Here is a 12,931-nt window from a genome sequence, read left to right as displayed (position 1 = left end):
TGTTTTTTCTTGTTTTGATGATCTGTGTAAGAACCCTTCATAGGGTCTACTTTCTGCTTTTGGTTATTAACATCAGATAATGTAGTAGTCTGGATATCTACTTTTGAAGGTGTAAATAGAACTCTTTTGGGGTTGTAGATATTGTGAGTAGTACCCTTTCGGTTTGTATAGTTTTATTTGCTTTGCGTTTTGAGTCCTGGCGCGAGTTAGGCAGACGGTCCACTAAGCCCTTTGGTACACCTTTGGGTGCGGTGGGGTCGTCACAGGCTCGCCCTATAATAATCAAGAAAATACGATGAGACCCGAACACGAGTCATACCTAATCAATAAATTACTAATGCAAGGCCAAGTAGAACTTGGAAGTGAAAATAAGAAACACTTGGTGCCAAAGGTTTAGACAACCCCCAAAGTCACTCATTTCCACTCAAAGCAAGCCAAAACCAAGAAATCACATAGACTTAAAAATTGGACAGCATTTTCCCTAAAATTTCAGATTTTCCATCCTACAAACAACCATTTAAATTCATCCAACACAACCACAAGTACAACTACAATTCATAAGCTATTCAACACACCTTATTAGGGTTACAATACCCTTCAATCTTAGCCAATCAAGAGTTCCACAACAAACCCTAGGAAAGCCCCAAATTTTGAAACCCTAAAACTGAAATTTTCTGCACAAATCTGAAATTTTCCGCAACAACTGCAATTAACACACAAAAGCTCCACTTTAGACCATATCAAACCATCATTCCATGGCCAACCAACAATTATCATATAAAATCAGAAAAATCACTAATAAATCAGAAATTTATCAAACTCTACTTAAAATCATGAAATCTTCCACAAAATAGCATATTTAGCCAATAAAACCACAAATCTACTCTTATTAAGAACAAAGAGGAAATTTCTTAGCAACTCACCTTATAAACTCAAGAAAGATAGCAACTTAGAACCTCCTCTTCTAAAACCACTCCACCACCTTCTTTAATCCTACCTAGCAAAGGATTTTTATGGAGTAATTTAAAGTTCTAGTGGTTGGATCACAAGATATGAACAAGAATGGAAGGAACAAGTTGAAGGTTTTCTTTCTTTTTCTCTCTATGAAGCTCGGCCAAGAAGGAGCAAGAATGAAGATAATTTTGGTCAAAATTAATGTTTTAGTAAAGGTAAAGAAAGATGGTCAAAATCCAACATCCAACCATGTCGCGACACCTAGCACCTTTTAAGTTCAAACCTATCTTCTTGTCTCTCCAAGGTTAATCCACCTAGGTAACCTCTAATTATCTCCTAACATCTAGTAATTTAATTCCTTTATGCAAAACTTAACCTAATTGGCCGAATTTATTGCACTTACCTCTCTAGCGGGTCCCACGTCCAATATATATTACTATTGTCTCATGAACTATCTTATACTAAGAAAATAATTTAAAAACTGTTTTTACTCATAAAAATTATCTAGAAATTTTTCATAATAAAGAAAATATAGAAAATGTGTGCAAATAAATAAAATAATGCCTAGAAAATAAGAAAATTTTCAGGTTCTCACATTTTTTGACTCTTTTTTGTAGGTGAATGACAAGAAAATACCATTCTTGTAGAATTTCTTAAGGGAATATGCTAGAATGAGGGAGTATAGCCATTTCCTTGTAGTTCATGTAACTGGTTCAGAAGGGCTTAAAATGGTCAAAACTGGTTGAATAGGGGCTGATTGCAGGTCTAGAGAGTATTTGACTCTGTGCAACTAGCTAAACGACTCAGATAGGCCTAAATTGGTTATAGGAACTGACTGGACTCCAAGACAAGGCATTAAATTCAATTTTCTCTCCTTTTTTCATTCATTTTTCTTCATTCTTTTCTTTTCAAACTTTTAGTAATCCTCTCATCTACTCTATTTGCATTCTAATCCTGAAAATTTATCATTAAATCATTAAGATAAGCATGATTCTAGGGGTTTACTTTCTAGAACTCCAAGTTATATCAGAACAATATTCCACAAGCTTTCTTGGGTGTAATTTGAGGTAAATGAGGGTTCCTTTTTATTTGAAACTAAGTTTTTCAACTTAGCTTGATTGAGCATTTCATTTTTACTTCAATTAAAGTAAGGGTTTGCTCGTATTTCAAATTTTCATTAAACCTTAATTTTTATGCTCTAGAGTTTTCTTGTATTGACTTGGAATTTGAATTTACTAGATATATTTGTCCAGTAATGGTTGGTGAATTTGAGTAAAGAAGGGTTTATGATTTATAAATTTCCTTTTCTTGTCATTCTTCCTGCTTTATGTCTTAATAGTTTATTCAGTGATCTTACATTTTCTAGTTTATCTTATGCTAATAGGGGAATTAAGTTTTGTTCTCTTTGATACTATCTTTTAGAGCAAGCTAGTTGCAGCCAAAGAACTAACTTCAAACCAAACTATGTTGTGATTGTGTCCTGTCTCAAGCACAGAAGTATTAATTTTTTTCTTCTTATCTCTTTTATATTGCGGACAATATTTATTTTAAGTGTGGAGGAGAAGACTTAATTTTGCTTTGATGTTGATGCTCTCTTTGTTATGGTCTTTATATTTATGGAGTTTATTGTAAAGTTTTGATTTACATGTGTTGTGCTACTTAAGAATTGGTATGGTTGTTATATTTCAATTTTGAAGGTTTTTTCTCTTTTTGCCAAGCAAAGTGGTACCTTATAAGGTAAGGGTAACATGCTCGAAAATTTTGCTAAATTTAGTGAAATTCAAAATTTTGATGAGATTATGCAAGGTGATGTGATTAATATATGTGAAATGTGTGATATTATATGGTAATTACTTATTAGTTCATGTTTTGAAAAGGGCAAATAGGATGAGATTACTTTGTTGAAAAAGAAAAGAAAGAATAATAAAAATAAAAAAAATGAAAACAACAAAAAAAGAATGAATAAGAGCTTTCAAGTACTACTCTTATGATTTTAGTACTAAGGAAATTGGGAATTTTCATTTGAAAATGTCGACTTTCACGCAAAAGCCATTTGAATTATAAGAAGTAGAGTAATCAGAATTGAAGTTTGGGGAGATTTATTTTAAAATATTTGTCTTCTAAAAAAAAGTGTCTTAAAGTTGAAAAAAATAATGAAAATGCAAGTGGTATGGAATTTCAACTCTTCTATTCTCATTTTGATGAATATGGCTTTCAAAGAGTAACCATTATATAATTATTCAGATTTGTTGATTATATTGACTATATTACCAAGTATGATTGAATTGAGAAACATGGATGGACTTAGAATTTTATAAGGTTAATTAGTTTTCTTTTATGTAGTACCATGAGTACTTGGTTGGATTTAGTGAGGAAGTAAGGTTAGAGATGATTAGCAGATCCTTTAATGATTTTATAAACTTTATTAGCGATAATCAGTTGATTAAATTAAGTTTTGAAGAAAATCCTTGGACTCAGATAAGCAGCTACGACAAAGAGAAGGTAGTGAAAAGAACATTGGATAGGGGGCTAGGCACTAACACATGGTTCAAAATGTTTGAAAAAACTAAATGCAGGAATATCCAATATAAAACACATGATCACTCAATGCTACTGATGGAGACTATACTAGATAAGATTAAGAAGAAAAGTAGGTTCTACTTTGATAAAAGATGGTTACAACATAAAAATGTTGGAAATGTAATAAAGGAAGCCCGATACAGTGAGATTGAAGGTTCCAAACTCTTTAAAATTACAAGAAAAATAGGTGCTGTAGAGCTGCATTACTTAAGCAAACATCTCAATATGAATGCTAAGAGAAGGATTATAAAGATAAAAAATCCAATCAAAGATTTAGAGCAATGTACATTGAATCCATGTTGAACAGTTGAATATTTTAAAAAAGCAACTTAATGAGACTTATAAAGATGAAAAGATACTTTGGAGTCAAAAGGTAAGAAACAACTTGCTAAAAGGGAGTGACAAAAATTCAACTTTTTCATGCCAGTGTTAATGGAAGGAAGAAACAAAATGGTAGAACAGATTTAAAAAATAAAATGGGGATTGGTGTCAAAATGAGGACGAAATAGGAAGGGAGATTACTAATTACTATAAGTTACTTTTTTCAATCACCCTCCCCTATAAATATTGATGAGGTTCTTGACGATATTTCACTGAGTATAACTAATGAAATGAATCAGAATTTTATCTAGCCTTTGGAAGATAAGGAAATCAAATATGCAAATTTATCCATGCATTCGAACAAAACATTTAGACCTGATGGCATATCTCTTGCTTAAAAAAAAACCTCTAGTGTATTGTTAAGTATGACATTATCAAGGCTATTAATAGTTTTTTTTCACTCTAGCTTCATGCTCAATTCACTCAATGAAACTATCATAACCTTTATCCCCAAAACTAAACAATCTTGCACTAGACATAATTTTAGACCCACGAGTCTCTACAATGTAGTCTACAAAATTATAGCTAAATTGCTAGTAAATAGATTGAAGCCTATTCTTGCAAATACGTTAGTATAAACTAGTCTGCATTTATACTTGATAGACAAATTTTTGATAATATTACTATAGCTCATGAACGCATGCATTATTTCAATCATTACATAAGTAGCACATTTGTGATACGAATCTCGTTGGTGAGGAGATTCGCGACCCAAGATCGTTTGTTGGATTTGACGTCGGATGCAAGAAACGGTGGCAGCGGAAACCCTACGACCCCTCTAATCCCCGTGACTACAAACTTGTTGATGCTATCTCAACCCGTAATCAAACGAATTAGTGAACCTCAGGCAAGTGTAGAAGGCGTCACAATTCAAGTGCGATTCTTGAATTGATAAGCCGAACAAGAACACTAGAGTATAACTCTAAGTTGTTCAAGGTTTGCTCGAAAGCTATGGAGAAAACTCTCTCAATATTTTTATCATAAAGTGTCTCCCATTTTAATGACGTAATGTGGTGCCTTATATAGGCTACAAGTAAAACCCTAATCTAGTAAGGAAAAGGAACTAACTAATGACTCTCCAATCACAATCACAATTAAGGCTAACTAATGGTCAGCTTATAAAGCTGGCCTAACATAACCCAATAAAAGCTAATTCACCAACTTAAGTAATAGTGAGTCTAGACTCTATAAATCGGATCCAACTCAACATGAGGTCTTGGACCGAACTTATTCCTACCAAATAAAATAGAAATCTGAAAAATAAACTACTAAACTATTACTAAACGATTCATTCTCTTGCAGCCCGAAACATGGCCCATAAGCAGCCCATATTTCATATCATTCCCCTCCTCTTGAAAAAGATTTGTCCTCAAATCGTGGTTGGAAATGAATGGTACTAACAAGAGTTGGCAGGATGAAACCTCAAATCTCCACATATTGGCTCTCTTAGAATGAATGATACTTGCATACGTCATGATTATTATAATTTGGTGCACATGTCTCTTGGTTAGCTTGAAAATGCTCACAATCAGCCATGGAAAACTCAAGGCTTTACTCCAACGACTCCTCGAAGATAACGCATATAGCTTCGGTTCCATGATGCAAGGTAAAATGTATGGTACATTGGCAGCAAGCTCACATCTTCTTGGATCCTCCATAATGCAACTGAGAAACTGAACAACACTTTGAACATGATCGACTTCATTAGATTGATCATCACTTGGGACACTTGTTGCAAAATGGTAAGGAGGCAAAGGACAAAATTCAAGTGCAAGGACTCCCTTTGAAACTTCATTACTCCTCCCAACAAGCAAAGCAAGCTCATGGGTGAAGTTGTATATCAATGGATAGTAAAGGGATACAACACTTAAGATGCAAACTCCATGAAAATTCTGATATTCGCCAATGGATATAGGGATAGAACATGCCATGATCAACTCAATCTCTCCTTGCTTAACCTGTATAAAAGAAGAAAAGCTAAACATAACAAAGGTAAGTTCGTTAGAAAAATAAGCCCTCGCATTGTTTCCCAAAGTCAGCGCACTTTTTCCCTTGTCTTCCTTCTCAACTAGCTCAAGACAACTAACTTGTGTAGATGAGACTTCAAGGTTTTCAATCTCAAGTTCATTGCCAGCATTCGTAGATATTTCTTCAATCAATGGCGGACTAGAAGGAACATCTTTACCACCATTGGTTGACACATGAGTAAGTTGCTCAAAATATGAATTCAGCACTTGGCGAATTTCTCCCATCATAGAGTCAAATAATTCTTTATTCCGGCTTCGGAAATCAGCCTTTGATTCACGAGGCTTTGATTCAATTCGAGAATTCATGACTCGATTGTCACAACACTCCTTAGATGATGCTCGTTTGCTTGATGAAGACCTTGGCTTAGATGCTCGACGCAAACTCCTTTGCTCCTCCTCATACTCATTACAAGTATGCTTATGTCTTTCATATACACACAAAGCGCGAAAATGATCCATTTCCTCCCGAAGTGAATGAAAATCATGTTGTGAATGCTCGGAGATTGAATGCGTGGAACTAGAGTACTTGGAAGTAGTTCGCTTGGAACCCCTCCTCTTAAGAGGCTCGTTCTCTAAGAATTCTTGATGATATGAATGAGATGCAACTCCACGAGGCATGGTTAAGTGACCTGCAAAATTGGTTAGCAGAGAAGAGAAATTTCTCACAACACACAAGTTCACGTGTATGCACTCGTCACTCGTGTTTTCACTCTAATTTGTCCCTCAAGTAGTCCTCACCAAAGATTTTCTCACAGCCCCTTGCAAACCTTGAAGAAAGTAGAATTCTCCAAGTGCTCAAGTGTAGCTCAAAAACAAGTTCACGCTAGAATTTGAGGTTCGTAAGAGTAGACATTTGCTTGGAAAACAAAATTAAGACACTAAGAATGGAGTGGTAGAATATATTCAAGAATAAAAACTGGAAAAAGAATGGGCACAAAAGCTACAAAAAATTAAGAAGGGCACTCAAAAGCTCTAGCCGACGAGGAGGATGGTCCTTTTGCTTTGCTTGATTTTCTTGGGATGTTTACCCCTGTCCTAACCGACTCAAAGCTGAAACTAGAACCTACTTGGACACTTGAAAACACAATAAAGCTGACTGGGAAAAATTGAGTGCTAGTGTCGGTTTCTGGTCAACACAAGGAATGGTATGGTATCGGTTTTGGAATTGGCAGCTTTGGTTTGTGTGTTTGGGGAGTTTCCTAGAGCTGACTTGGTCGGTTGAGGAAGCCTGTTTGAGTTGTGTTTGTGGTAGGGGCGGTGGATCTGGTTGTTAGATTTTAGGAATCACGAAGTTCCCAATTTAGTGTCCAACAAGGAATTGGAAGGTACTCAGATTTGGGAGTTAGTGGAGATCCGAATCTCACTTGGGAAAAAGTATGCCTTGGACTGCTATGTATCCCAGATTTCTTGCCTTTCTTCCTCCTCTTTATTATTTTTTTTTTTGTTTAAACTGTTTTGAAGCAAGCTGGTAATACGTTCAATCCTTCAAGAATTCAAAAATTCGAGATTTGTAGAGTAAGAATCCAAGATCCTTATAAGATCAAAATCCAATTGGCCCAAGGTTCAAGAGATCCGACTTTCTTTGTGCAAGAACTTCAACTTCGGTTCTGTTTTTTTTTTTTTGGCACACAAGACCCCACACGAATTAAACTACAAACTGGACAAAAACTAGAACCATCTAGTGACCGAAATTTCTGGACAGATTGGTGCACAACACAACGCTAAAAGGAAAATCCTAGTTGCGGCAAGAAGGGAAGAAGGCCCTAGTTGCGGCTGTAATTTTTTTTTTTTTTCTCTTTTGGTGGCTGTTTTGCACGCCCAAAATGACTCTGCAACACAACGAAAGGACTAGGATCTGGGCAAACAATAGCAAGAGACAGCAAAATAGATTGCATGCAATACCAAGACACAAAGAGTACGATGGGGAGCAAAAGAAACCTAGCGACTGGTTCTATAGATTTTTGTTTCTTTCTCTTGTTTTCTTTTTCTTTTTTTTTTCTTTTCTTTTTTTTTTTCTGCGGCTCTCTGAGTGTTTTCACAAACTCAGGTTCCTGTCCCAACAGTTGATCCTTCGGATCAAAGCACAAGGTTGCCAAGAAAATAGAAGTGCTCCTCCCAATTTTCAAGAAACCTGTGATTGTGCGAATAAGGGCTTTCCAAAACAATTGCGGTTGATCCAAGAGCTTCAAGACTTCTGATCAGGACACTCAAAATCTACTCAAGTTCGGTGTTGGTTTCCAGGATTTGCAAGAATCGACACAAGGGTTCAAGGCTCATAAGCAACACAGGTTTGGTAATGCAAGAACGAAAATTCCAGCAAACGCGACTCAAGGACAACGGTATGCGACACTCTCTTTTTTTTTTTTTTGACCCTTTTGCTGGGTTGTTTGCACAACCCAAACGACACAAAATAGACTCCAACCTGGCCGGAATCAGTAGCAATTTGCAACAAAGAGCTTCTGGCAGATTGCGCACAACACCACAAGACACGATATGAAGGAACCAAAGAAAGCCTTAGCGGCTGTATTTTTTTTTGTTTTTTTTTTGTTTCAGGTTTGGCACTTAATCACGAAGGCAACAGACAACAAAACTGAACAATAGACATGCACTAACAATAAGGAGACAATTCGGTCAGATTGGTCAGTGCAAGGAAAACAAAATCAAGTGCGGCAAGACAGAAATTCTTATGACTCGATGTGTTGTTGTAAGACTTGGACACAACTCTCAACACCGTGGGACATCCTTAGTTGCTGGACCCAAGCGGTTGAAGTAATGTCAGCAAGACATAAGTGGATTCAACACACAAAACTCAATAGGGATTGGAATTAACAGAACACGGACAGATTGCACAATTCCAAGGTCGCAGCTTCACGACTTGGAAGAAGTCACAGACCAGAAAGCTCTCCTCTCCTTTTTTTTTTTGTGTAACAACGATGAGATACTCGCACAGACTAAATCAAACACGACACAATTAATTTCCAGAAATTCCAGGAGTTCAAACAACACCAAGACAGGACCAACAATGGCGACCAGACTTGAAAACGAGGGAAACTCGCGGCCAGGAACTCGCGGCCAGAATGCAACGTGCACAAATTTTTTATTTTTTTTTGGAGCTACCGAGACAGATACGAATTAAGGCACGAAAAGAGGGATAACGATGTTACCAACAAGCTAGCTCTGATGCCAGCTGATACGAATCTCGTTGGTGAGGAGATTCGTGACCCAAGATCGCTTGTTGGATTTGACATCGGATGCAAGAAACGGTGGCAGCGGAAACCCTACGACCCCTCTAATCCCGTGACTACGAACTTGTTGATACTATTTTAACCCGTAATCAAACGAATTAGTGAACCTCAGGCAAGTGTAGAAGGTGCCACAATTCAAGTGTGATTCTTGAATTGATAAGCCGAACAAGAACACTAGAGTATAACTCTAAGTTGTTCAAGGTTTGCTCGAAAGCTATGGAGAAAACTCTCTCAATATTTTTATCATAAAGTGTCTCCCATTTTAATGACGTAATGTGGTGCCTTATATAGGTTACAAGTAAAACCCTAATCTAGTAAGGAAAAGGAACTAACTAATGACTCTCCAATCACAATCACAATTAAGGCTAACTAATGGTCAGCTTATAAAGCTGGCCTAACATAACCCAATAAAAGCTAATTCACCAACTTAAGTAATAGTGAGTCTAGACTCTATAAATCGGATCCAACTCAACATGAGGTCTTGGACCGAACTTATTCCTACCAAATAAAATAGAAATCTGAAAAATAAACTACTAAACTATTACTAAACGATTCATTCTCTTGCAGCCCGAAACATGGCCCATAAGCAGCCCATATTTCATATCAATTTGGTTCTTATGGCTCTAAAAATTGACATGGCCAAGGTTTATGATAGAGTAGAGTGGTGCATTATTAATGGTATGATGGAGACAATAGGATTTTGTCAAAAATGGAGACATAGGGTCATGGTTTCGTTATTTTTCAGTTTTCTACTCTTTTTAATATTAATGATGATAAAGTTGGATATGTAAAGCCCTAGAGAGGAATAAAATAAAGTGTGTTAAAGGCCATTCCAACTTAATCAAAAGCACTTAAGAAAAATAGATTATCTTCATTGAGAATTTTCTGAAGTAGTTCTGACATTTTTCACATTTTTTTTTGTTGATGATTCCCTTATTTTCTATAAAGCAAGGGCATTTGTTGCCACAAAGTTGATGAGAATTTTAAAATCTTATGAAGTGGCTTCAAGTTAATTGATAAACATAAAAAAGTTGTCAGTACTTTTCAGTAAAAACAACAACAACAAGCTCAAGTGCACAGTTTATTCTTGATAAGTGCTCATTTTGCATGTTTCTATGTAGTTGTTTAAGTTGGTTTTAGTGTATTTTAATTATTTTATGAGTTAAATATCTAAGTTTTTAGTTAAGTTACACATTTTTATGGTTAAAGGGAGAAATATTGGATTTCAATGTATTTAAGCGGTTTGATAGATTCAATCATCAACTAGAATAATGTGATTAGATGTTTGGATGAATTTTGATGATTTGATCATGAAGCTTACAAATGAAGAAATGCAATGCATCTGACACTTGAGCAAAGAAAGAAAAGATTCATGAAAAAAAAGGCATTCAAAGCAATCCACGAATAGATTTGACACCCTCCAAAACCAGATTCTGCCATGGATTGCAAGCAAGAGCAAAAGATCATGAAGAACAAAGCAATTTAAGCGATCCCCAAGAGGATCCACAGACCTTCAATCTATAGATTCTCTCGAGAATCTATTTTGGACCTTGTTTTCCTGCAAAAATTTGGTAGAAATAGGGGAGCAATCCGTCCGTGAATTGTGGGCTAGACTTGAGTCTTGGCCAAATTGCACAATAATTGAGCTCTTCCTTCTTTCTATAAAAGAGGAATGTGAGGACGGTTTTTTGTAGAGGAAAAAGGGGAGAAAACACCGACAAAATGTAGATCTTAGTTTAAGTAGGCTAGATTAGTGTAGGAGTAGTTAGTTAGTTCATCTTTTCTTGTACTAGACCAACAAGAATGAAGATGGAGATGAAGGAGGGGATAAAGTTCACATGGAAAGGGTTTTTCCTTCTTTCCAAACTCTTTATCTTTGTATTGGGTTCTATTATTTAGGTATATACAAGTTTGGATATTATGCTTGAGTAGTTAGGGATACCATGACCTGAGGAGCTTTCCATTGTTATTTTCTTTCACATTTGTAGCATTGTTTTACTTTTCTCCAATTTTTTGATAGTCTAAATAATAAAAGAGTTTGAATAGTGTCGGTAATTGTTCACTCTTTCCTACGGGATTGGCCTTTAATACCCTATACTCAAACACGACCTATATACTTGTAGTTGTGTGTGGGATATTTATGAATTTACAAATTTTAAACTTGAGGTGTAACAAAGAGATTGTTTTTACATACACACCCAAGCCTATCAATTCTCAACTAGGAAGAATACGTAATTGGGGCTTCTAATGGTAATCACATTAAGTAAGAACTAGGTATTGGAGTTTGTAAAGGATAGAGTTGGCAAGAAGTTAAAAAGTTAGAGAAATAATTTGTTGAGACCTGTAGGTATAGAAGTCCTTCCAAAAGATATTGCAATGGCTATGCCAAATTATACTGTGTTTGCTTTTAGACTTCCAAAGAACATCTATAATGAGATCACAAAATTAATGAACAGTATCTAGTGGGGAAGTGGGATGGAAAGCACGAGATTCACTAGATAGGTTGGAGAAAAATGAATAAATCAAACTTTAGAGGAGGTTTGGGATTCAAAGATATCTGCTATTACCACACGGCAATTGCTTGCAAGTAAGGTGTTAAAATCTAAATATTTTATCAAATTCCAATCTAAATATTTGTTTGCAAGTACTTAGGAATGGAATTAATAAAGTATCTGACCTACGTAATTGATATCACCAAAAAAAGTATAGTCTGTTGATAAAGCTCCTATGATAAATGAGTACCCCAATGTGTTCCCTAAGGATTTACCAAGTTTTTCCTGATCGTGAGATATAATTCGAGATAAATTTGATGCCCTAAAAAACACTTATTTCTAAGTCCCTTATATGATGTCTTGCAAGAGTATTTGAATAAGAAATTTATTAGACTTAGTGTATCGCCCTGGGGAGCAGTGATTTTTTTTATGAAGGAAATAATGGGTCTATGAGATTGTATATTGACTATATAGAAAATAAGTATTATTTGTCAAGTATTGATGACCTATTTGATTAGCTCAAAAGTGTTAGGATTTTTTCTAAGATTGACTTTATATTAGAATATCACCAGTTAAAGATTAAGGTTGAGGACATTCCAAATAATGCTTTTCACACAAGATATGGATATTGTAAGTTTTTGGTGGTATTATTGGTCTTAGTAATGCACTTGCTATTTCATGGATCTTTTGAATAGGGTATTTAGCCTCGGATGGATCTGTGGTTATTTTTATAGACGATAACCTATAAGGACCATCTCATGAAGAGAAGTTTAGGGAGTCTTAAAAAAGAAAAGTAACATGCCAAATTTAGTAAGTATGAATTTTTGTTTAAGAGCTTAGCCTTCTTAGAACACATTATCTCAAAAGAGAAAGTTTCTATTAATTCCAAGAAGATGGAAGCAATAGTGGATGGGTCAAGACTAACTAGTGTGACTGAAGTAATGAGTTTTCTAGATTTGGGTGGATATTGTCGCAAGTTTGTTGAGGGATTTTGCCCATTAGCTATTCCTTTAAATAGGTTGACACCAAAACAAGCTAGATTTTTTTTGGACGTATGGGTGTGAGAGAATTTTTAGGAATTAAAGCAAAACTAGTTACCTCCCCAATTTTGGCTTTGTGTTTTGGATTGAATGAATTGTGATATATAATAATGCTTATAAGAATGTTTTGGAATACGTATTGATGAAAATGATAGAATTAAAACTTACAACTTGCAATAGTTGAAGCCTTCTAAGCAATTTAGAACCATTCA

The sequence above is a fragment of the Coffea arabica genome, chromosome 3e (genome assembly GCF_036785885.1).
Source record: "Coffea arabica cultivar ET-39 chromosome 3e, Coffea Arabica ET-39 HiFi, whole genome shotgun sequence".
NCBI lineage: Eukaryota > Viridiplantae > Streptophyta > Magnoliopsida > Gentianales > Rubiaceae > Coffea > Coffea arabica.
This window is presented reverse-complemented; position numbering follows the sequence as displayed.